Source organism: Camellia sinensis, chromosome 6, assembly GCF_055761805.1.
Source record: "Camellia sinensis isolate YWXY chromosome 6, ASM5576180v1, whole genome shotgun sequence".
In the NCBI taxonomy this organism is placed as follows: domain Eukaryota; kingdom Viridiplantae; phylum Streptophyta; class Magnoliopsida; order Ericales; family Theaceae; genus Camellia; species Camellia sinensis.
This window is the reverse complement of record NC_138966.1, coordinates 187707969-187735545: the sequence shown is the minus strand read 5'-3', so window position 1 is coordinate 187735545 and position 27577 is coordinate 187707969. Positions and strand designations below refer to the sequence as shown.

Here is a 27577-nt window from a genome sequence, read left to right as displayed (position 1 = left end):
CCAGTGATAAAACAGAGGTACCTGCCAAAAATGAACGAAAACCGTTGCAAAACAAATATTCGGGGGCCAAAACGCGCAGTTTGGGGTCCCGAAAATGGGCTGTTAAGCACCGAAAGTGGCATTCGGCCACGAAGTGGGTTTCTCAGACCCCAGTGTCCCTCAAAAGGGAGTAAATAGGAGGTATGCCAAAAATCAGAACAAACGGAGATGGTTAGGCGGTCCCGAACCGAGGCACACGGCCAACGATCCCGAAAAACCGGAAACCGGACTCCGAAATGGGAAAAATGGCCTACAGCCACAAAATGTAGCCCACGGCCACTGAGAGATGGTCTACGGGACCTCTCCCTCCCCTCAGGAAAAGAAACAGAGAAAACCGAGTCTGGTTCGCAAACCGAGGCAAGGCACAGAAGAGGGTTCGGAAGTCCGGAGGCAGGGCTCGCAGCCAAGACTCTGAAACTTCTGAACGAGCACATTATGCAATATCACCAAGTGCTCAACTGGTGACGTCTGAGTCTCAAGGTCGGTCAAAAATGGGGTGTCTACAATGTATGATAAGAATATAAGATGAGAAAATATGCTCCCAAGTCTCAATAAATTTCACTCGATGTTGAGAAGATTTATTAGTGATATCAATGATCAGAAATCTATGGGAATCAATTATATGATAAGAATAAAACAACGAATGAAGGGAGAATGAAATCATACTACACTACCATTTTATAACAGTTGGTTATGCTATCTAAAGAAATAAACTACAAGACATATCATATAGCACCAAAAAAAAAAAAAAAAAATTCAAGACGTGTCAAACTTGAGGAAGTACTAAAGGTTCTGCATTCTTGTCAAGTCAGATGGCACTTCCTGACTACAAATGGCATCGGATTAAAGACAATTCCTGCCTCTGCCAAAGAGTTCTTCATAAAGGTCGGTATTAAATATTATGAATTGAGATGATTCCTCATAAAGAGGCATTTGCATGAAATTCCCTTGCGTCTGTTTGCCCTTTGTTTCCCCTTACCAAATGCTCGAGGGATGTCAGCAGCCTCGTTAACTGTTTGACCAGAAAATAAGTTCGCTCTACTATCCAACTCTGGAGTGTCATCAGACTTCCATGGCCAATTATCGTTGGGCTCGGACATAGGATTAAAACTCTAGATTAACAAAAACAACAAACCATTGGTTGTTAGGGGTTACTATGCTGGCAAATATTATATCTGTTGGAGGATGTAAAAGCAATATGTTACCTTATTAAAATCGTCAGAAAGTAAAGCAGAATAAAACTTTGTCGATGCTCCAATCACAAGATCATCTTCATCATCTAGCTAACAAATGTCATCATCACAATTGCCTGATCCCCAATATGGGACACTTCCTGGGAACTTCTCGGCATATATAGTTGAGTACCTCACACGATTATGAACATCCTTCAATCGCGTGGGGTCCATGCTAAAGCAGGAATGCAACCTCAAAGAGTCATAATTACAAATAACAGACAATATTATATCTTGAAAGCACCCAAAGTTATTTAACAAAAATCCTTACGAGTTCTCAAGCTCCATCTCAGGTGTTGCCATCTTTTTTCCAGAATTTTCCTAATGATTGTAAAATAAATAAGAATGGAAAAAGAAAAGCTGCATAATGCAAACAAAGAAGGCTTCATGCAGTTATACTGACCATAACTGAATCATATAACACAGGATAGGATTCCTGATACTCCTTAGTAACAAATGGATGCTGCATATGATGAGCCAAAAACATTTTTTATAACAATTATTAAAAAAAGTGACAACTTTTATTATCTAACATTGTGTTTTCCATCAGAACCAAGGAATGTTCTGCTACAAGATAACCAGGATTTAGATATATATATATATATATATATGAGTTAGAGCTTAATTTATTAGGAATCGATAAGTTAAATTAGCTTGCAGTGTAATAGTACCTGCAGCAGATCTAATGCAGCAGGCCTTAAGTTTGGTTCCTTGCCATAGAAGGATAAGAGAATGAAACAAACTTAAAAATAGAAGCATAAATTATCTTCTTGTAAATTTGTATATCAGCCTAAAAAAAAATAATTGGCAATGGATACAAAGGGCAGCAGAAGCAAGAAACAAAAATAATAGGCATGAGGAACATACTTCTGCAAACATTTTAACAAAAAATCTATTGCTTCAATAGAGAGATGCTCAGGGATGGGTGGATTAGATTTAATTGTCCCAATATGGAAGATAGCAGCAACCTGAAAGAAACACCAATTAGTTAGTTCACAAACAATGAACTAACATCTTACTGAGTCCCAAAGTTGTAGTCAATAGAACAAATAAATACTTCAGTAGGAAAGCAATAGAAGATGATGGTTTCAAAATACCTCCTCATACTGCTGGCTCCAAGGAGGCTTTCCTGTAGCCATCTCAATAACAGTACATCCAACACTCCATATATCAGCAGAGCTGGAATGTTTAATATTGAACTAATGAGCTAAAACAAACACAAAATGAGGAGTGCAACAAGCATGGTGTATATGCACGTGTTTAAATGAAAATATTGCAAGCATTTACTACACCAATGAGTAAGAGTAACTTTGTCCACATTGAAGATGTAACTAAGGTGACATGGGTTGAGCTAGCAAGAAAACACATGGTCGCATTTGTCTTATCCATATCATAGATCAGCTATAAGCATGGAAATGTGTGATTGTACTCACAAGCTATGCCCGGTTTGAAGGATAACTTCAGGAGCCATCCAATATGGAGTACCTTTCATTGACTTTGCACCAGTCATTGTAGCCTGTACTAGCAACATACATAACTTGGGTATACAATAATTTGACATAATATTACCTTGGAAAGAAAACAAAATAAATAACTAGAAAAATTAAATAAAAAATGAAATAGAGGAAACATTGTTCATACCAACTCAACAACTTTCTTTGATGCACCAAAGTCTACAAGTTTTATGCACCCCTCATTATCAACAAGGATATTCGCTCCCTGACAAAAGCATGACCTTTAACAAACATATATATATATATATAGAGAGAGAGAGAGAGAGAGAAGTTTTATGAAGATACCTTGATGTCCCTGTGCATTATTCCATTCCGGTAAAGGTATTCCAATCCCAACAACAACTGTTTTGTGTACATTCTTATAACCTGCTCGGCATACAGAGTGTTAATAAGTAGGCCTTGCAATGCATTTTGATATAAACTTCAATACTCAAAAACAAAAAATTGATAATTTGAATAAGTGGTAATCAACTTACAGACTCGGGGAACGAACTAAATTTTCCTAGGAGAGAAGAGATAGATCCACCAGGAACAAATTCTAGCAAAATATTAAAAGATTCCTCCTCTCTAGTTGTTTCCAAGTATCTCTTCAAGAAAAAGAAGAGATGGGTACAGTCAGAAAACCAACCAAAAAAATAAAGATAGACAGACAAGACAATTAAAATGAACAACCATTGCTTCAGTAAGAATGCAAATCAAATACATACAATAATGTTTGGATGTAAAAGATTCTTAAGAAGGTTCACTTCTTCAAGCTCTCTAATGTGGGCCTAACAAAAATTTAAAAAAGGTCAAATTCAGATACCATACTCTTGCCAATCAATTAAAGCAAAAAATTTTAAACTTTAAAATAGAAAACTACCAATTTAGTACCACAAACGCAATCTATCTATCTATCTATACTATATATATAACCAAATGTAGTTGTGTTGTCAAAAGCTTTCAAATATTTATTCCTAAATTCTCATAATTTTAAAACTCTCTCTTTTCTACATGGCAACCTTCTTTGATTGCCTTTCATGTTTTCTATTTTTCTTTATTTTCTATTTGTTTGATTAATTAAACTGAAAATTAATTTCATTGCTTATAGATAAAGATTTAAATCTCAAAATTCCTCCATATAGATAAACATATAAATATTGAAAATTAATTTATGAAAATTAATTTTATAGTCTACAAATAAAGATAAAAATTAAACAATTAATTTCATAACTTATAGATAATTTTAAATTTCTTCCCTTAAATAAACATATAAAAGTTGATAAATAACTTACAAAAATTAATTTCATGGCCTACAAATAAAGATAAATATTAAATAATTGATTTAAAAAAAGGGAGAAGCACCAATAAATCCTAAATCGTAGTTTAATGAATTGTTTAGTCCTATCTTTTTTCTTATGAACCAAAAGGTCCTATTCAAGTGAGAATTACCTAAAAGGACAGTCAGTGTCATAGGTGTGTGTTTTTGGTGAGGGAGAAAAATAGATTTTCCCTTTTGGTGAAATTACTCATATGGACAATCCATACTATAGTGTTTTTTTTTTTTTTTTTTTTTTTGTGTTTTTCCTTCCCTCACGAACCAATCCAACATTACAAACATGAAAAGATTCGAAACCCTTCTGTAACATTGATTTTCCTTCATGGATTCAGGAACATTGCAAATGGTAATGAGTGTTTACCTCACCAAATTGCCGATTTCGCATCCAAAATTCGGGTCAAAAACAGTACCTCGTCGAAACCCTACCTTCTCAAATCAACTGAGACTGTGATTTGAACAGTCTTCGAACATCTGTGCAAACGTGAGATTGTTGATCGTGCCGACGATTTCAAAAACGAAATTGGGGGTCCGAACCCTACATTAGATAGCAGTGCCCATCGGGTTTTTTTGTAAAAGATTCATGACAAAGAAACGTGAAGATACGTAGTGTGTGAGTTTTGATGCTTAATATGGAATTTATCTTTAGGATTCGCATACGGGTAATGAAAATGTTATTGTAACGCTGTTTGCTAGTGTTTAATGTTTGTTGTAACGGTTTAATTGTTCGTATATGTACATAGTTGTCGTCCACGTGGTCGATGTTGAGGGGTTTGACGTACGTTGGTAGTGCCCCATGTTTGAATGTTATGCCGGATTTGGGGCATGCATGATTGTCATCATGTTAGTGTTAATGTGACGACTAACATCATAGGGTTTCAATTATTCCATTGTTGACAACGCAACCGTGGTATTACATTACCCAGTTTTGGCTTGGATTTGTCAAGTCATGAGTTGGTTTGTTAACATGGAATTTATAATCATGAGTTGGTTATTAGGGGAGGTGGGATGTCGCTTAAAAAAATGTGGTTTTACTGGAATTTACTGCATATTTTGAACAAATGAATCGCCGTGCATTTAGGAAACATTGTAATTGGGTGTGGTATATGGCACAATGTTTATTCGGATCCTATTCATTGTGTATGATGTTGGTTTTCTTGAAATGTAGGTGTTGTGATGATGTTGATTGGAAGTTTAGTTTGTTGGATTTTAATTTAATTTAATTGTGAGCTTCTCATTGGTTTATGATGAAGGTATGGTGACATCGTATTTTTATTGTGTTTATGTGCTTAATGATGCACATAGTTATTCGTGTTACGTTGACATTGATACAATGTGTACATGATGTTATTTGTTGTTGACGGCAGTTATGAGATTCACCATTGTGTACTTAGTAAATGTAATAACCTATATTGATTGATGTGCATTTGTTTAACATCAAAGCATTACGACTAAGCATCCTAAAATTTTTTCCATATGTAACGTAACATCAAACCTAACATTCCCACAGACGGCGCCAATTGTGCGGGGAGCAAATATTCAGGCAAGCCCGCACTCCTTTCTTCCAAGCTCCGTTTCTGTCCGATCACCTGCGTGCACAACAGCAGTAAGCTACCCGGCGGTGTGTGGCCGGAAAACCCCTCCGACGATCAAGTTAGACACACACACAGGGATAGAAAGAGAGAGAGAGGACTGAGTTGAGTGTAAGTATTTTTCTTACCAAATGTTCGTGTGTCCAGCATGGGGGGCGCAGACTTGTTTATATACCTTCTGCGCCCCAAATCTACTCCCAGTGATCTCTCGACAAGTGGTTCTGCTATCCCATCTGTCAGCACAGATCTTGCTGAACATCACCTAACCCGACTGCCAACCCACTCTACTAGGAGCTCGGCAGTCGGGCTGAATCTTCTCGGCTGTTAAAGGCCATGTTGCGTTTCATGCCCAATTGCTCCAAGAACTAAGATCCTTTCCAGCCATTCTCGGCAGCATTCCGGCGAAGCCGACCTTGAGATTGGTCGTACCGGTCAACCCAAGGCCTTCCAGCCGGGATTCTGGCGCAAGCTTCTCGGCCGGGCTAACGGTGCGTGCCTTTGACCGAGCAACGTAAGTTGCACGGTTGTCACCTGCGCAGATCCAAGTACCTCGGTCCATCTCTGAGCAGCCCCAACTTCGGGCAAATTCAAAGTTATCGCGGCCCAACGTACCATTGGGCCTCCAATTTGCTCGGCCTCTAACCGGGCCCATATCCGCCTCATAATTCTCCCTCTCAATTGCCCCTTAATTCCGTCCGCGCAAGCGTAACTGGGATTACCAATTCTGACCGGGGTAACACTTCCTCGGTTTGCAATACAGTGACCAGGCTACTTGACATACCGGTCTTCAAAACTTGCCCAGTCGATGCCTCGATTCACCATCCTGTCTTTTCAGTACTGACGCCGCCGTCAATAGGGACGCGTGTCGTGGGTTGATTGGCCTCGAGTAGCCAAACATCACGTCCATTCAGATTCAAATTTTTGACGGTCTTCTTCATCTCTATAAACATGTTGAACCTTCTTTTATTCCAACCTTACTGACTCTCTCTCCTCCTTGTCGATCCAGAGCTTCTGCCTTCGCTTGCTTGCCATTGCTGAGTCCATCTTCAAAGAAAAAGACTTTGCCCTCTCCTGGTAAGTTCTTCGAGCCTCGTTTTTGTTATTTCAGTAGGTATTTTCACATATCAGGGCACTAAATCCATAGGTTTTAGGGCCTCCCCCACCCAAAACCTTCAATGCCCCTTAGTTTCTTCGTTGTTCTTCAATTTCCCTGATGAACAATGAAAATCTGGGGCGGATCGGGCTCCAGATCTTCATCCGATCCCCAAAACCATTCAGACTGAGCAAATCTTTTGTTTGTCCCAACCTTAGTAGAAACCGAGCTAGCAAAAAGGACTTGGCCGCTCGACCGGACTAATCTCTGGTTCGCTCGAGCGATCGAGCTCCTTGGCTAGCCTTTACGACCGAGGTGGTTTGGCACAATTTATGAGCGAGCTCAAGTCTAGCTCGTTTTGCGCGACCGCACTCCCACTTACAATTACCCTCTGTTTTCCTGCAAAGTCCAAGGGAACCAAAGACCAATTCTGAGGCTCTCAAGGACCGAGCAACCATTAATTCCCAGCCTGTGCCAAACCTCCTCAGTCGAGCTAAATTAGTCGGCCACACATGGGGAAATTCTGCTTCCTTGTGGACACACCTGCTGCATTGGCCACCTTCAGGGAAGAATACGGTATCCCTGCAGATGTCCATTTGGAACTCACCGAGATGGAAACAACCCTTTGAGGCATGCTTGACCAATGCCCCTTCACTATGCTGTTAGTAATTGAAGGAGGCCCCCGCTTCCCGGTCATCCCTTTGATGACCAAATTTCTGCACCGCACCGGGCTAGCACCCACCCAAGTTTCGACCAATACTTACCGGATAATCAATGGCATGCACGAGCTAAACAACCGGCTAGGAACAAACTTAGGTTTAACCGAGATACTACGACAATACACCCTTGGGCATACCGGCGACGGCCTGGCCTATTATTTAAAAATAAGACCGGGCAAAGAGAAAATAGTTACCGGCACCCCGGATAAGGACTTACATGATAACGACTTCTTCTAGGTGTCCGGCAATTATGAAACAGCCGACGTACCACTCTGGTTCATCAGCAAGAACTTCGGTTCCACATGTAAACCGCGCTAATTTGCTCGGTTAAATTCCTGCCTTCAACATTCTGTACTTAACCATTTTTCTTGTTTCTTTTGTAGCAATTCAAGCCTTGCAATCCAACTACCAATATCCCAACGTAGAAGCCATCCGGACCGTGCTCCGTTACAGCCACTGGGATTGTAACCAGTTGCTCGGCTACACTCCAACCTATAGATACTCAACTCCACGCCGGAGCAAAGTTACAGACTTTCTCCGTGCTCCAACACCTCCTCCGAATCTAACTTTACCGGACGTGCTGATAATTCGGCTGACCGAAGAACAAGAGGTGGCAAAACAAAACCGCATCAAGAACCTCCTCACAGTAACCTCAACCGAGATGCCGAGCATCACCACCCACTCTCAAGCTGCCGGACAATCCAGCGGCCCCGTGGTCGCCTTGGCATCTCCAGGTGCCGGGCAACCCAGACAAGAAGCTCGCCGGGCTGGCAAAAGGCCCCGCACAGACCCATCCGCCGAGCTGGTTACCGAGCTAACCACCGAGCAACCCACCGTCACTGTCGACCCAACTCCACCATGGCGACCGCAGCTAAAGCACCGGGGAAAGGACATACCGGCTACCACTTCCATCAAGGGCGACAAAGAGCACCTGCTCGCCTTTGACCTTTCCAAAGCACTTCTCCTACCGAGTGATGTGGTCGGCAGCGACCACGTTCCTGACACCCGGTTGGTGAAATCGTCTATTAAGTCCATGGCCAGGGTAAGTCTCAATCTTTTACTGAAATTTTTACGAAGTGTTTGCACGGTTTCTTCTTCTGATCAGACTTTCTACTTGCAGGCCATCCAGAAGCAACACTTGGTCATGGAGCGAATCCATCGACTACGGCAGAAGGCGAATGACACCGCCGACCAAGTCTAGAGTCTTCAAACCGAGCTCAGTCGAGCAAAGTCCTCACTTCAAATCGCCAATGCTGACAACAACAGGTTGCTCGGCCAGCTTGACGAAGCCGAGAAGAAGAGGGATGAGCTCCAGGCCGAGCTGGACGCACTTAAGAAGTCAAGGGAGAAGGAGTGCGAAGATGCCAACAACGCCGGCTTCAAGGAAGCCGAGGACAGCTACAAGAAGCAGGTCTTCGTAACTTAAGACATTTATTTCAAAGCGGGCTGGAAGTCTGCCTGTGCTCAGCTCAGTCAAGGTCCCGAGACCGACGTATTTACCTCTCCGCCGGCTGCCTTCCTGCCGGTATACCTCGTGACTTATGCCAACGACGTCTTCAGCGCGTTGCAAGCTAAGGCCGAGGAAGAGCTTGCCAAAGAAATCGAGGCCAATACCGAGGAAGGAAGCAGCCAAGAGCAGCCTGGAGAAACTGAGACCGGTGTCCAAGAGCAAACAACGGTCAACCTGAAGGCAGCTGATGACGAGTTCACTAATCTTTCCCCCCTTGTGTAGTTTTCTCTTCTTTTTTTTTTTCTTTGTTTTTTGTTTTGCACATGTAACCGGGCTCTCTGCCCCTCCTTTTGTACTTTTCTTTTTAATTAATGAAAAAGATCTAGTTTTACCAAGTGTTTGCACGGTCCTAGAGCTGAGTAACTTCAACTGGACAAAATATGTTGGTAAGACAAATTTCATTAATTAACTCATATAACCAGAATAAATCATCTCGGTAGTACACCCAGAGTCGAGCAAAACTTCAAGTCTTTCAACCGGATGAACATCTCGGTTGAGAATACCTAAGTTGAACAAAATATCAACTTTTCAACTGGACTAATCATCTCGGTTGAGAGTACCTAAGTTGAACAAAACATCAACTCTTTCAACCGGAGTGAACATCTTGGTTGGGAATACCTAAGTTGAACAAAACATCAACTTTTCAACCGGACTAATCAATTCGGTTGAGAGTACCTAAGTTGAACAAAACATCAACTTTTTCAACCGGAGTGAACATCTCGGTTGAGAACACCTGCGTTGAACAAAACATCAACTTTTCAACTGGACTAATCATCTCGGTTAAGAGTACCTAAGTTGAACAAAACATCAACTCTTTCAACCGGAGTGAACATCTCGGTTGAGAATACGCAAAACTCAAAGCAACAAAAAATGCCAAGGCAAAGATGAGTCACTTCTATATATTGACAAAAATGAATATTACATGAAGTGTAAGGCAAAAAATTTCTTTGCACAAAAAAGAGGGCAAAAGCTAGAAAAATACAACTTGAGGTTGGCTGTATTCCATAGCCAGGGTATTCCTCTACCATCCAAGTCTTCCAAGTGATATGCCCCCTTGCCTGCTAGATCGATTATCTTGTAGGGTCCTTCCCAATTTGCCCCTAGTTTGCCTTCGCCTGGCACTAGGGTATTACCCATGACCTTCCGCAAGACCCAATCACCCACTTTGAACGGTCTGGGGTGCATGGATTTGTTGTATTTCCTTGAAAGCTCTTGTTGGTAGGCGGCCACATGGATAAGAGCCTTTTCCCGGCGTTCTTCCACTAGGTCCAATTCCAAGGCCATGGCTTCAGCGTTCAGCTTGGGCTCAAAACTTTCACTTCTGAGGGTGGGCATACCAACTTCCAAAGGGATGACTGCCTCCATGCCATATGCCAAAGCAAAAGAAGTTTCCCCTGTAGATCGCCACGGGGTTGTTCGGTATGCCCAAAGGACACTGGGGAGTTCCTCAGCCCACTTTTCTTTGGCTTTCTCAAGCCTCTTCTTCAGTCCATCAAGAATGGTCTTGTTTGAAGCCTCGGCTTAACTGTTAGACTGCGGGTAAGCCGAAGTAGAGTTGTAGAATTCGATCTTCAAATCTTCACAGAACCCCCTAAACAGGCGGCTGTCAAATTGGGGGCCGTTATTAGAGATCAGAATTTTGGGGACGCCAAACCACGTGACCACATTCTACCAGACAAACTGCTTCACGTCTTTCTCCTTGATTGATGCCAAAGGCTCCGCTTCAACCCATTTGGTGAAGTAGTCTGTGGCCGCGATGAAGAACTTCCGATTGCCTGGTGCGGTTGGTAGCAGCCCCACTATATCTAGCCCCCACATCGCGAAGGGCCAACGGCTGGTGAGGGGAAGAAGTTCCTTGGCCGGCTGGTGGATCTGGTAGGCAAACTTCTGACATTTCTCACACTTGCAAACATATTTCTGGGCGACGCTTTGCATGCATGGCCACCAATAGCCTTGCGAAATAGCTCGGTAGGCCAAGGACCTGCCCCCTATATGACTGCCACAGATGCCTTCGTGAATTTCGTAAAGGAAGGCTTCCACTCTGCTCGGGTGCACACACTTCAGGTAGGGACCGGTGAAAGACTTCTTGTATAAAGCGCCTGATGGAGAGAGCCAAAACCGCTCAGACTTCACCCGCACTTTATGCGCGTCCTTCTTGTCGACTGGAAGGGTCCGTTCTCTGAGAAAGAGGATTATGGGGTCCATCCAGGAAGGACCTAGCTCGGCGCAGAGTACTTCTGTCTGCCCGGCTTCCTCAATGCTGGGCCTCGGAAGGAATTCAATCAAAAGAGGGTTGGGAGATGTGCTGTCGACCATAGAAGCACGGCTGGCCAACTCATCTGCTCGGCCGTTTTCTTCTCGGCCAATCTGTTGGACCCTGATCGCTTGAAATCGTTTGATGTGGTCTCTAACCAGAGCTTGGTACTTCATCATTCTGTCATCTTTTGCCTCGTAAACCCCAGAAACTTGGTTAACCACAAGCTGGGAATCACTATAAACCATTAGTTCGGATGCTTGCATCTGAAGCGCGCTCTTGAGACCGTGTAGCAACCCTCACCTTACCCTTGTCATACTTGCATACATTCATGCATGATCTTGTCTTGTTATGTTGTTTTGCAAGTTTTGCCTTGCCTTGTTATATTGTTTTACAAGTTTTGCCTTGCCTTGTTTTGTTTAAGTGTTGCTTGCATGATTTTGTTCCTTGCTTGGTGTGTAGCCGAGGTCATCTTGAGCTTAGTTCACCTCTGAACCTTTGTATTTAGAACCGTTTTGGAACCACTTGGTCGACCCCCATCTTCACCCGGGCATGTTTGCCGAGATGTTTTGCACTTAGTGATCCTTGTCCTTGGGCAGGTATGGCCTAGACCGAGGTGTGGCACACCCCGGCCAAGGTGTGGCACAGCTTAGTCAAGTGTCGTCCTCCCTAGCCGATGTCTTTGTTACTCTGTTGTCGAAGCTTTAACTTTAGCCGATGTCATTACTTACCGATGTGTCTTGCCTTAGCTTGCTGCATACGCTTTGTCATAGACTTGTCTTATCAATCAATCACCTTTTGAGTTGAATCAACCCAGTAGCGCCACGTGTCCGAGCTGATTGTTAAGACAGCCGGCAGACCTAGAGACAAATCATTTTGTCTCAAATCTTTGCCTTTAGAGAGAGAAGCTCTAGAGAAAGGAGGAGAGGTTCTTGAGTGAGAATAGATCTTCCAAGCTTGATCTTTGAGGTTTGAACCGTTGGATTCGAGTTTTGAGGTTAGAATCTTAACCTACTCTTATTGTTCTTATTGATCACCTAGCTGCATTGCATGATCGAATCTGTTTTGCATGTCATGCATCGATCTGAAGTTGGTTTTGAAAGAGAAAGATAGTATTCACATGTTCTTGAAGAAAGTCTCGTTTTGATCTGAAAGTTTGGAGCAAAAACCATGTTTTTGTGTTTGTTCTTGCATGACCTTCTTGTATGGGTACCCAGGTCCATGTTTTGAACTCATGGCATGAAATCTCAGATTTTTGTAACAAGTTATGATCTTCCATTCATCTTCCTCATGATCATGTTCATCATGTTCTTCATGTTCTTCAAAGGGAAGCCCAGGTTTTCCCGACTTTGCTTTTGAATGAGGCCATCGGGACCACACCTCGGCAAGGAGGTGTGGGACCTCGGCAAAGACCTGGTTGGTACCCAGTGTGTTTTCATGAGACGGTAGCAGTGTTTAAACTCCCAGAATGTTTTGCTTTGTCATTGACTTGGATCTGGTGAGAATGCCGGGATCATTTGTATGCATATAAAGCTTGTGTTTGAGAATGTGATTGCCATGTGATTGTAGGTCCTTGATCTTTGCTTTGAGCCTACACTCGAGGAGATCTATGTGAGTGGTATTTTTAATAAAGCTATGTTATACTGTTTTGATAAATCTTGCTTTGCTTTGTTTTGACGAAAGTATTTGTTAAGCATGAATGAATAGCTCTGTTTTGATGTATCAAGTATAAGCTTTGTTTTGATGTCATTCTTGAAGTCCCTTGTACTGGAGGACTCTAAACTTTCGCAGTACCAAGTATAAAAGTCACTTGTGCTGGAGGACTCTAAACTTTCGCAGCACTAAGTATAAAAGGATACGGTCCTTTCTTGGAAAGACTATCATGTTAAAGCGGGCTACAGGCCTAAGTAACACAAGACCATCATGTTAAAAAGAGCTACGGGCTTAAGTAACACAAGTCCCTTGTGCTGGAGGACTATAAACTTTCGCAGTACCTTTGGCTAATCGATTACGGATCGTGCAGTCCTTGTTTTGCCACTGACGGTTTACCGCGTGGACTTGTTTGTTCGGAAAGCTTGATTTGTGTTTTGCCGATGCCAGTGAGCATCCTTTGAGACTTGTAAGACTTGATATATGAATACGGTTCATCTCTTGTTTTGATAAAGTTTTGATGTGTTTTGCTCTGGAAGGATTTCGGCTAATATTCGTATGGTCTTGGCATGTTTTGTTTGGAAAAGACTTCGGCTATATTCATGCAAAACCTTTATTACTAGTACCATTCACTGAGTATCCAAGCTCACCCTCTCTATATATATGTAGGTGATGAGCAGGACGTCGGCAACGCCTGGATGTGTTTTTGAAAGCTTGTTTTGGATCCATGATTTTGTCGGCTTTGTTTTGTATTCACGTCGGCGATGTCATTTTTATGTCGGCAATTCTTGAAAATTATGCTTCTTGGCTTGTATTCACTGTATTTTGTATACGTCGGCTTGAGAAGCCTTTTGATCAAGATGTAATACGTATTTTACTTTGTTGTATTCGAGTTTGTAAAGATGTATGCCGTTCCATTTGATCTATGCACTCCTCTTAGGGACCACTTGTATTTTTGATTTATCGCTTCCGCATCTGTGAGCCCCCTATACGATACTCCGTTTGTGTTAAATTTTTTTTAAAAGCTGGCCTTCGGTAATCTCGGATTACTGGCCATCACGGCACCAAACTACTAGGGGCGGTTTGGGGTCGTGATAGACCGGCCAATAGCGCCTCGTACTCGGCCTCATTGTTGGATGCTGGGAAGCCAAGGGTGATAGAATGTTCAATAGTCAGTCCGTCTGGCGAAATTAGGACTGTACCCAGCCCGGCACCGTGACGGTTTAAGGCTCCATCAACAAAAAGTTTCCACATTTTGCCGACAAAGAGCTTCCAACACTCTGAGGGGTCCTGAGAAGCTTGAAGGTTGATGGGATCACGGTTGCTCGACTGTTCGGCTTCCGGTCCCGGGCTAAGCGGTTCCACTTTAGCCCCCCTTGGTAATTCGGTGCCGAACTCAGCAAGTTGATCCACAATGCTTAAGTCCGTAGGCGAATCGCCAGGTTGCGGTATTATGCCAGCCGCAGGCTCTGGGCTGAGCGGTTCCATTTCTTCCCTCCTCGATGATATGGTGTCGGACAAAGCGGGTTGGTCAGTGACAGCCAACTCCACCATCGCATCACCAGGTTGTAATACCGTATTAACTGAAGGGGCTTCGGCAGGGCGCGCAAGTTCCGCGTCGCCAATGCCGCCAAGCTGTGGTATTTCGGTCGAGCTTGCATTCACCTCTTCATCTTCCACGGCAATATCGACCGGGCACACCGGATGAGTTCCAGGTGAGAATTCAGCAACGAAGTCAGCCAGAGTCTGGGCTTTTATGGCTGTGCGCGACTGGAACTTCATATCAAACTGTCCCAATTCGACCGCCCACTTAAGAATCCGACCGGAGAAGTCTGCTCGTTCGAACAAAGCTTTGAGAAGGAACTCGGTCAAGACGATGATGGTATGGGCACGGAAATAGTATGCCAACTTCCTTGAAGCCATCATCAAAGCTAACGCAAGTTTTTCCAGCGGCAAGTATCTCGACTCTGCCGCTAGCAAGGTTTTGCTGACGTAGAAGATAGGTAGATGTTTGATTCCTTCTGACCGAACAAGCACTACATTGACTGCATGCTGCGATACGGCCCAATAAAGGTAAAGTTCTTCTCCGGGCTCCGGTGTAACCAATAACGACGCTGAAGACAAATACTCCTTGAGCTCGGCCAAAGCCCGGTCAGACTCTTCATCCCAGGAGAACTTCGATTTCAAGGCTTGAAAAAAAGGGCAACAGCGATCTGATAATCGGCTTATAAATCGGTTAAGCGCGGCGGCCATTCCGGCCAGATGCTGCACATCCTTAGCCGAGCTAGGCTGTTTTAACTCTTGCACAGCTCGGATTTGTGTAGGGTCTGCTTCGATACCTCGGTTCGTGACAAGGAAACCCAAAAATTTTCCAGATCCCACGCCGAAGGCACACTTAGACGCATTCAGGCGTAGCCTGTGCTTTTTGAGAATGGTGAACATTTCGGCCAAATCGGACAAATGGTCTGCTTGATGCTGGCTCTTAACCACCATATCGTCAATATAGGCCTCCATTGTCCGGCCTAGCAGAGGAGCGAACATCTTAGTCAATATCCTTTGAAAAGTTACCCTGGTGTTCTTCAAACCAAAAGGCATGACTCGGTAGCAGAATAGTCCCCTTGGTGTAGTAAACGAGGTGATCTCTCGGTCGGGCCCATGCATGGCAATCTGATGGTAGCCGCGGTAGGCGTCCAAGAAACTGAGCCTGTTATGTCCAGCCGTTAAGTCCACAAGCTGGTCTATTCTAGGCAGAGGGAAGCTGTCTTTCGAACAAGCTCGGTTGACGGTCTTGTAGTCAACGCAAACTCGCCACTTCCCATTCTTCTTGGGCACCACAACCGTGTTTGAAATCCACCTAGGGTAATGCACTTCCTGAATTGCTCGCGCCTCAAGCAGGTTCTTCACTTCCTTCGTAACCACCTCCGTATGATGCAGCGCCGATCTCCTTGTTCGCTAAATGACCGGCTTGGCGCCGGGGAAGACATTGAGATGATGGCATATAAAACTTGGATCGAGACCGGGCATGTCGTAAGGTGACCATGCAAAAACTTCGATGTTGGCCATCAAAAACTCAACCATGTCGGTCCGTTCTTAGGCTGTAAGGCTTAAGCCGAGCAAGAAGAACTTGTCTGAATGCTCTATATCAATGTGCACTTCCACTAACTCCTCGACAGCTTTGTCCTCGGCCTTGGTGCCCACGTCGTCAAGTACTCCCCGGTCTTCCGGTCCCTCAATCATTTGAACGAAGCCTTTGGCAGCTCGGCTCCCGTTGACCGCCATGAAGCATTGCTTTGACATGACTTGATCGCCCCAAATCTCCTCGATTGCCCCATATCCGAGGGGAATCTCATCACCTGATGATAGGTCGACGCTACAGCTTGCAAAACGTGAAACCATCCCCTTCCAAGGAACAAATTATAAATGGATGGCACTTGCAACACCCAGAACTCCACTTGTTTGACAATGGATCCCACTTTGACCGGCAGGATAATCGTTCCCAAAGGCCACTCCGATTGTGAGTTGAAACCAACCAGTGGCGAAGTCGCCGAGGCCAAATCTGTATCCCGGAGCTTGAGCTGTTTGAAAGCGTCGTGGTACATGATCTCGACCGAGCTTCCCTGATTGATCAAGATCCGTTTGACATCGAATTCTTTGACGCAGAGTGTTACTACTAGGGCATCATTGTGCGGTGTCTGAATGTGCTCTAGGTCTCTTGAGAAGAAACTGATCACGTCTTTCTCTTCGGTCTTCCCCCTTTTGATTGCAGGCTGAACCGACAAAACTTTCCTCATGTGTTCTGCCTTCTTGATCATTCCTCGGAGCTCGCATACACTCGCCGGTTCCACTATGCCGTGGATGACATTAATAACCCCTTGGGAAGGTGCATCTCGGTCATCCGGTCCCCGCGGATCAACCGGAGCTTAATTGGCCTTCACGCTGCCATCAATGTAAAGGTCCAAGTGTCCGGCTGCGACTAGCTCTTCCAAGTGTTGCCTCAAAGGCAAACAATCCTCTGTCCGATGGCCTCTCTCCTGGTGAAACGTGCAACGGTATCGCGGGTTGAAGCCCTTCTGTCCGTCGCCTAACTTAGCAGGAAACCGGACATACTCCTCGTCACGGATTTCACTAAGTATGCGATAGATTAGAATCTTAAAGACCGTGGTGATGCCTGTCCTTGCTTTCAACCTTCTATTAGCATCGGCTACGTCATCCCGGTCATTCCGACGTCCCCTACCGCGGTTCTTGTGATTAGTGCCACGGTCCGATTCCTCAGCGCGGTCGCTGGATCGGCCGGACTCCTGCCCAACTGCGTGCACTTTGCCAGCTGACCGCTTGTCAGTTGCAACCGGAGTTGCCTTTACGGTAGATGCTGACGCATCATCCTCCACTCGGATATGCTCATTGATGCGCTGCATTAGCTGGCCCATGGATATCGGCTGGTGCATGGTAAGCGAGTCCCGCAATCTATGTCCGACCGGGAGACCTCGCTTGTATTGTGTGATTGCAAGGTTGGTCGGGCAATCCAAAATCTCGTTGAAGGTCTCCCAATATCTGGAGTTGTATGCCTTCAATGTGCCGCTCGATTCCATCTTGACACTCAGGAGGTGATCAACTTCCTTTGGTGTTTTGGTGTTGGTTTTGAAGTGCGTCACAAAGGCTTCGGCCAACTACTGCCACCTTTTAATGCTCCCCTCCGGCAACCTCTCGAACCATTTCAAACCCAGCTCGCCCAAACTCGACGGGAAGATCAAGCACATAAGAGCGTCATTCCGCCTATGTCCGGCCATGACCTGTCGGAAATGACTTACATGCATATACGGGTCAGTTTTTCCGTCATAGAGCGTGAACTTTGGCTGGTGGAAGCCCGCCGGAAGCGGTGCGGTCTCAATATCCACGGAGAATGGAGTGGCACTCAGCCTTTCCAAGTCTGTATCTACAAGGAGAGGCGCGGCTGGGCGAGGTAGAGGCATTCCAACCTCCTCGCTTGTATGAACCCCATAGGATAGCCGCTAGAACGCCGGCACCCTTTGAGCCTCCTGCCGGCGAGCCCGTTCCTTCAAAACTGCCCGCAAATCCTCTAAATGAGCAGAATAAGAATACCTCGACGTCGTTGCCGGACGTGAGGGTCAGTAGGTACTATCTTGCGCGCTGGATTTCTCTTCGTGCGCGTCGGAATCTCCAACCTTGTAACTTCTGGTGATTAAGATGAACGGTGTACGCTACTGGCTCTGACTGCTTGAACGACGTGGTTGGGTGCGCTCACTGTGGTCGCCCACTCCAGCTACACCCTTCCCTTTAACATGACGCTTCAACTCCTCTATCTCCGCCGCCATTCACCAGATAACGGCGTCCTGGTCCCTTAACTTGTGTTCTAGACGTCTGGCATGTGATTCTCTCTGCCGCCGATGACCGTTTGGGCTCCGTGAATGACCATAACTTCTTCCGCACTTATCCCGCGCATCTCTTGAATGTCCTCCTGGAGAAGTCTCCAGGTCCGCCATCGGAGGAACGATGGTGGGATGCCCTTCTCTCCGTCTACCCGACTCCGGGATAACTCCGTCAACAGCGGACAGCGAAATCTCTTCGTTGTTCGCCATGGACAATGATCAAACGAGCCCGGAAGACAAGGTTTTGTCTGTAAGCTTCCCACAGACGGCGCCAATTATGCAGGGAGCAAATATTCAGGCAAGCCCGCACTCCTTTCTTCCAAGCTCCGTTTCTGTCCGATCACCTGCGTGCACAACAGCAGTGAGCTACCCGGCGGTGTGTGGCCGGAAAACCCCTCCGATGATCAAGTCAGACACACACACAGGGATAGAGAGAGAGAGAGAGGACTGAGTTGAGTGTAAGTATTTTTTTTACCAAATGTTCGTGTGTCCAGCATGGGGGGCACAGACTTGCTTATATACCTTCTGCGCCCCAAATCTACTCCCAGTGATCTCTCGACACGTGGTTCTGCTATCCCATCTGTCAGCACAGATCTTGCTGAACATCACCTAACCCGACTGCCAGCCCACTCTACTGGGAGCTCGGCAGCCGGGCTGAATCTTCTCGGCTGTTAAAGGCCATGCTGCGTTTCATGCCCAATTGCTCCAAGAACTGAGATCCTTTCCAGCCATGTTCGGCAGCATTCCGGCGAAGCCGACCTTGAGATTGGTCGTACCGGTCAACCCAAGGCCTTCCAGCCGGGATTCTGGCACAAGCTTCTCGGCTGGGCTAATGGTACGTGCCTTTGACCGAGCAACGCAAGTTGCACAGTTATCACATGCACAGATCCAAGTAGCTCGGTCCATCTCTGAGCATCCTCAACTCCGGGAAAATCCAAAGTTATTGCGGCCCAACGTACCATTCGGCCTCCAATTTGTTCGGCCTCTAACCCGGCCCATATCCGGCTCATAATTCTCTCTCTCAGATATTATGACTACTTGTAGCCATCACAATTCATAACATCATGGCAAAATAACAAAAACTGAACCCACAACACCACGTATGATACGTTTAAAAAATGTATGTGATCGACGTATCAACATCATGTGATATTTCACTGGTGACCCAAATGTTCCCGTGAGAAAAACAACATAAAAATAGACCACACCAAAAAAAAAAACAACGCAACATTTGTCCAACTTGGTGTGACGAATCACAATAAACGTAATAAACACATCGACAAATCATTATAAAAGGACAAACGTCGCCACACAAAACATTATAAAAGGACAAACATCGTCCCACAAAGTATCTTTCACACGTTACATTTCCATTCCTACCCAAAAAAGAATCAAAGATTTTGACAAAAGAATCACAAAAAGGGTATTCACGTAAACTCAAACGGCACTAAATCAAATAAATTCATATTTCTAAAAATAAACATGACTAAATGGTTCATAAAAAAAGATTTAGGAATAAATGGAATAACATTTCCCCATATGGGATTTATGAGTAAATTTTCCTTAAAAAAAAATGAAATTACTCTTTTTTTTTTCCCCTTCATTTTGTACTTTAATTAATTTCATTATAGATAAACATATAAAAATTCATAAATAATTTATGAAAATTTATTTCATGACCTATAGATAAAGATAAAAATAAAAATTAAAATATATATATATTTAAAAAAAATTAATTTCATGACTTATAGATATATAAACATATAAAAATTGATAAATAATTTATAAAGATTAATTTCGTGATCTACAGATAAAGATAAATATTAAATAATTGATTTATAAAAAATTAAAATAATAAAATTTAGATAATGATATGATTTGTTAATCTATATATCTAATCAAATACATATATATATATATATATATATATGATTTGTTAAATCTTTATCTTGATTTACGCATTTTTTTTTCCTCTTTCTATCACATATAATCTTTTTCTTTGATTGCCTTCCATGTTTTCTATTTTTTTTCATTTTCTATTTGTTTGATTAATCAAAATGAAAATTAATTTTATTGCTTATGGATAAATATTTGAATTTCAAAATTTCTCCATATAGATAAACATATAAAAATTGAAAATTAATTTTATAGTCTACAGATAAGGATAAAAATTAAAAAAATCAATTTAAAAAAATTAAACAATTAATTTAAAAAAATTAATTTCATAACTTATAGATAATTTTAAATTTGTTCCCATAAATAAACATATAGAAGCTGATAAATAATTTATGAAAATTAATTTCATGGCCTACCAATAAAGATAAAGATTAAATAATTGATTTAAAAAAAAATTATTCCTTTTTTTTCCCCTTCATTATGCGCTTTAATTAATTTCATCATAGATAAACATATAAAAATTCATAAATAATTTATGACAAATTATTTCATGACCTATAGATAAAGAAAAAAAAATTTAAAAAAAATTATTTTAAAAAATTAATTTCATGACTTATAGATAAATAAACATATATAATTGATAAATAATTTATAAAAATTAATTTCTTGGTCTAGAAATAAAGATAAAGATTAAATAATAGATTTACAAAAAATTAAAATAATAAAATTTAGATAAAGATATGATTTGTTAATCTATATATATATCAAAAACATGTATATCTAAATTTTTATTTTGGTTTACTCATATTTTTTTTCTTCTTCTATCAAATATTATCTTTTTTATTTTATGAAATGCCCTTATCTATAACTTCTTATCTCCTCTTAAATTCTTAACCTTCTCTTAATGATTTTTATTGTTCGTTATCTACCAAGTGATAAAGATTATAAAAAAAAAAAAAATTATTGACTTTGAATGAGAAGAGTATTAATAATGAAATAATGAAGGCCGCATGAGAGAAGGCAATACTATATATCCAAGGTAATAATTTGATATTCTTTCTATTAGTTATTAAAAATAGTTTGCATTAGATCATTGTAATGTTTTATTATTATTATTATTATTTTTTTTTTTTAAAGCTGTCATTCGTTATAGTATTTCTTCAATTTCCATCTCTAAATTCTCTCTTTGAAATTATTGTTTTTCAATAGTAAAGTTTAGAACTAATTTCTTATCAAAATTGTTTTCTTGGTCTTTATTTTATTGAAGGATTGAGACGAGTAAAACTTTCATATGATATATGAAATTAATGAATATAATACAAAGATGATAGGGAAGTACTAAATATTTGTCAATATCTCTATGTTATCATTAGTTGATTTGCTAGATTATACTATCAATTAGAGCCCATATGACTTAATTCAAAGTACAACCATTTTTTCGTTGAATAACCAACATAATTTAATTTTTTGGTATATAATGATTAAAGCTATCATTTGTTATATTTCTTCAAGTACAATTAAAAAAAAAATTCATCATTTTTTTTACAAATAAAATGGATTAAAACTATTTTCTTATATAATTTTTATAATCTTACGAAATTCTTATCTTGATTAATTTTTTTAAAATGATGTAGGAACTATGCAAGTATTATTTAAACTATGGAGTAGGATTTATACTTTGACATGATATACATGTGTCATTAATAGAGGAGATCAAAGATAGAGAGTTGCTAACATGATCAATTAATGATTTGTTTGAGAAGTTCTTTTTTGTGAGCAACGTAACAAACTTAAATTATATTTTTTTTAAACTACTTATAAATTATAATTAAAAGTTGATATTTATTCATAATTTGATCCCACAATAATAAATTTGATCCCACTGATTTAAAAGTCCACGTAAATTTATGATAATTTTTCCGAGTTTATAGAATTTCTATCTTTTAACGTTTTGTTTAGTTTAATACAAGTTATTTATGTTATTTAGTGATTGTGATACTACTATTTCCAACAATTTTTATAATTAATAATTTTTTATGCATATCAAACTTTATTGTGAAATTTTATGAGTTAATTATTGTTAACATCTACCCAGATAATTTAACATCATAACTTGTCGCTATTAAGACATAATTTAAAATTAACATGATTTATTTATCATACAAAATATATATAATCTATTCTTTCATGCATTGCAAGGGTTAAGAATCAATAAATAAAGTAACAAAACCTGCGTTTTCTCTTTTGAAGCACTGTTGGCTGCAATTGAAACCTGCATTGCATAGATATTAAAAAATTAGAAAGTAACAAAATCAAAACCAAACAGATTTCACAAAAAATAAAATAAAAATAAAAATTAACCTGCTTGATGGCCAGAGGAACTCCAGAATCGATATTGAGTCCCATATAAACCCTTGCAAATGCACCGCAACTCACCTTTCATCCACCGGATCGGCGGGGCGTCGTCTTTCTTGACTTTGATCGCATCAGACTTGGCAATCGGTGGAAGTGCAGGGACTGGAGGCTTCGAGAAAATCCCAAAGAAGCCTCCGAAGACGCCGGAGGGCTTGAAAACCAGAGATCGACGAACTGAGTCGATGAAATCTTGCATTGTATTGCGAGTGATATAGGTTTGATCGAGAGAGATTGAAGAAAGATTTGGTGTCTGACAGCCGTGTGAGCTACACTGACAGTGATGAGAGAGAGATAGCGGAGGGAAAAGGCTTGTTTTTTCGGATTCTGCACAAGCACAAACATGCTCACGGTTCTATTAATACACCCGGAGATTTCAACTTACCATAAATTTCAACTTACCATAAATTCTTCCTTTGCATGTTTGTGCAAAAGAATTGAAGCAACTGATCATCATATTTGCAGTAATTGCCTTCCTTTGCATGAAGTTTCCTCTCGTGAACTTTTGGAAACAATTTTATCAAAAAAATCATCCATCGCAATCATACCATCTACAAAGTCAAAGTCCAAATAATAAGATTCGATTATTTATTGGAATGAATTAGAAACCAAACACAGAAAGGAAAAATGATCATTGACACTCACATACAAATAATAATTTTGCAACAAACATTAATAAACCATTATGAATCATTACTTAATAATAATCGTTTCAATTATTTAGTGCGTAACTTTTAGACTTACTATTTTAAAGCATTTAATAAAATAAAAATATATGTCTCTATGATTTCCTAATCAAAGAATTAAATCAATATAGTTGAGGGCATTACCTGAAATTCCAATATCATAACTAAACATTAGGCCTCCAAAAGCTACGACAATTCAACAAGCAACCACATATACAATGATTTTCGATTGGAATACTTTTGCATTAGCCATCTTTGCTTCTCCAAATTGAAAAACACACACTCAAAACTATTAATCGTCTTCAAACAAGAAATCTCATGGGAGAAAGACAGAATGAGAGAAAGAAGGGTAATTGTCTCAATTTAGTCCATAGATCATGTTTTTATAGATAAAATTAAAAACTTGTGTAATTTAGTAAGTTAATATCAATCAACTCAGTGATTATTTTTTTCAAAAACCTTAATCGGCGTTATAATTATACTAAATTGATACAAAATCTAAAATTAAAACTCAAAATTAAACTAATTGAAATAACAAATACTAAAATGACATAGGATAAAATGTAGACACTACCAATAAAAATTGTCCAAATATCAGCCATGAAATAATAAAAAATAGTTGAACCCATAATATTTTAAAAAATAAATTACACCGATACCTATAGATTTTCCCTTGACATTTAAGAAATTATGCTACACCCTGAGATTTCTTTTTGCACAAACATGCAAAGGAATAAATTACGCTACACGCTACACCCTAAGAAATTATGATGATCAGTTGCTTCAATTCTTTTGCACAAACATGCAAAGGAAGAATTCTTATGCACAAACATGCTCACGGTTCTATTAATTTATGGTAAATTCATGCAAAGGAAGAATTAATGGTAAGTTGCTTCAATTACATCTCACTCTCTGGAGGCTTTTTCCATATTAAGTCTATTTTGCATCTTAATTCTCAAACTAAGCCTAGTTTGGACGGAATTCTCAAACTAAGCTAAAGCGCTATTACAAATCGCGTTTTCACTGTTTGGAGTCCAAAATGTGATGAATAGTGAAAGGACTATTAAAAACCGCGCTTTTAATTAATAAAGCGCTGTTGAAAATCACGCTTTTAACATAATTGTTTTTTTGAAGAAAACGCTATTCGAAATAGCGCTTTCACTGTGCATTCGTATTCGGAAAAAAAACGCTATTTGAAATAGCACTTTCACTGTGTTTTCTTAGGAAAACGTTTAAAATATATTAAAATGTGACCAAAATAAAACACAAATGCTTTGTGTGCTTGTTTTGCACCACAGTGGCGTGGGTTCAATCCACAGGAATTGCTACCTTTCAATTTAGTTCAACTCTTTTTCTTTTTTTTTTCTTTTTTTTTCTTCCACTCACTCTACACTTTATATATTTATTATGTAATTTTTTTATCAAAAAAAAAAGTAAAATGTTTGTTTGGTTAACTAAATTTTTTTTCTATAAAATACAATTTTTTTCAAAATGTCAACATGATTATTTAAAAAGTATTTAGTGTATTTGGTTTGAATTTTTTGGATTTAGTTATTTGAAAACTGAGTTTTTTTATTTTCGTATTTTTTTGTTTTTAGTGAATATTTTTAAAATTTTAAATATTTTTTTTTACTTTTTTAGATGCACCTTAGTTAGATGTATCTAAAAAGTAAAAAAATTGTGAAAAAATATTTTAAAAAATTAATAAATACATAAAAAATACAAAAAATGTACTGAAAAAATATTTTTGTATTTTTAGTATCTTTTCAGCAAATTATCATTTTTTTCAGCAAAATGTACTCAAAAAAATATGCACAATGAATGCGTACTCAAAAAATATTTTTTCAGCAAAATGTACGCTTTTAAAATGTACCAAAATATTTTAAAAGCGTACATTTTTTTAGTACACTTTGCTGAAAAAATTAATATTTTGTATTAATTTTTTTAGTACATTTTTTTGTATTTTTGTATTTTTTCACTCACTCTATACTTTATATATTTATGCAAAAAAAAAAATGTACGCTTTTAAAATATTTTAGTACATTTTAAAAGCATACATTTTGCCGAAAAAATATTTTTGGAATACACTTTCACTGTGCATATTTTTTTGAGTACATTTTGCTAAAAAAAATGATAATTTGCTGAAAAGATACTAAAAATACAAAAATATTTTTTCAGTACATTTTTTATATTTTTATGTATTTATTAATTTTGTAAAATATTTTTTTACAATTTTTTTACTTTTTAGATACATCTAACTAAGGTGCATCTAAAAAAGTAAAAAAAATATTTAAAATTTAAAAAATATTCACTAAAAACAAAAAAAATACGAAAATAAAAAAACTCAGTTTTCAAATAACTAAATCTAAAAAATTCAAACCAAATACACTGAATACTTTTTAAATAATCATGTTGACATTTTGAAAAAAATTGTATTTTATAGAAAAAAATTGTAGTTAACCAAACAAACATTTTACTTTTTTTTGATAAAAAAATTACATAATAAATATATAAAGTGTAGAGTGAGTGGAAGAAAACAAAAAAAAAAAAGAGTTGAACTTAATTGGAAGGTAGCAATTCCCACGAATTAAACCCACGCCACTGTGGTGGCAAGACAAGCACACTACCATTTGTGATACAAAGCATTTGTGTTTTACTTTGGTCACATTTTAATATATTTTAAACGTTTTCTTAAGAAAACAGATATGCACAGTAAAAGCACGATTTCAAATAGCGTTTTCTGTAGGAAACAAACACAGAGTGAAAACGCTAATAGCGTTTTCTTCAAAAAAAAAAATTATGTTAAAAACGTGATTTTTAACGGCGCTTTCTTAATTAAAAGCGCGGTTTGCAATAGCACTTTCACTATTATTCATCACATTTTAAGCTCCAAACAGTGAAAGCGCGATTTGTAATAGCGCTTTAACTTAGTTTGGGCATTCTGTCCAAACTAAGACCAAGCTTGGAAATTCTCAAAAAAGTCAAAAAGTCAAAAAGTTGCTCAAAAAGTTAAAAAGTTAACACTATTCACCAAAAGTCAATAATTACGACTGCACAACTCCCAATTCAAATTTTCCTCTACAAACCAATTTTTCATATTTTTTATTACACATTTTTCATAAAAAGTCAAAAAGTTAACTCAAATATTCATATTTTTTCCCTCAACTTTTTAGTCCAAAAAGACAAAAAGTGCACTTATTTATGACACCCCAAACAACCCCTAAGCCTAGTTTGGGAATTAAGATACAAAATAGGCTTAATATGGGAAAAGCCCCCACTCTCTGATATTCAAAAAATTACATTCTTTCTTTATAATTAATAGTCTCATTTCAAAAACTCCTTACTTATATAAAAGGCAATAACTTCTAATAGAAAAACAAAGGAAATTATATTTTTTTTTTAAATATGTAAAGCAAAGTAAAAGGGCAAAAAAAATATAAGAAGTAGAGTAAAGTAAAAAAAGAGAGTGTATGAGTTCAATATTTTCATTTCATCTATATAATTACAATGACGGGGAGATTAGTGTAATTTTTTAAATGTCAGGAGTAATATGTATTAAATCTAAATCTCAAGGGGTATAAGTGTAATTTATTCATTAACATTTGTAACTATAAAATGTTATTATAATATAGAAAAAAAATTATAAAATCATAGAAAATATTTTCATAATTACACTAAAAAATTATAGCCATGGTTAGTGGCAGCACGAGTAGAAATGGATTCAGAATTATCATTATGATAGTGAAAATGTATATTTAGAAATGAAAACCTTTGGGGGGTGTTTTGAGAAAATTGTTAAAAATTGACTTTTTAATTTGTTTAACCTTTTTTTTTTTTTTTTGGTGAGAGAGGAAGTAAGTTAAAAGCTGAAAAGTAATTTTTAACTCACTTTCTAAAATATCCCTTTATGGTTTTAAATTATTTTAAAATCTCTAATATAGATGATATTTTTAAAAATTTTGGGGGTGCAGTTGGCCCCCTTCGCCCCTTAGATCTATCACTGAACACGAAGGTATTGACTGTGAATACTGTTTAGAAGTAGTTTCTAGTAAGATGTGGTGGCCAAAGGTAATTGTAGGCAAAGAGAGGTGGTTGTTGACGGAGAGAAACAATGGCTGGAGGTGTTGATAAGCAATGAGCAGTAACTAGAGATGATGGAAAGAGGAAAGAACAAATTTTATTTTTTATTTTTCTAAACAAATAAAGTAATTTTTTATAATCATATTCTTGAAAATGAAAATAGACATCAAATAATAATAAAAAAAAGAAGAAAGTTTA

The 27577-nt window shown here is 39.2% G+C and overlaps 1 pseudogene; it reads right to left on the bottom strand.

Moving 5' to 3' along the window:
- Positions 1 to 938: 938 nt before the first annotated feature.
- Positions 939 to 22812, bottom strand: LOC114316220 (mitogen-activated protein kinase kinase kinase NPK1-like; annotated as a pseudogene).
- Between the last annotated feature and the right edge of the window lie 4765 nt (positions 22813 to 27577).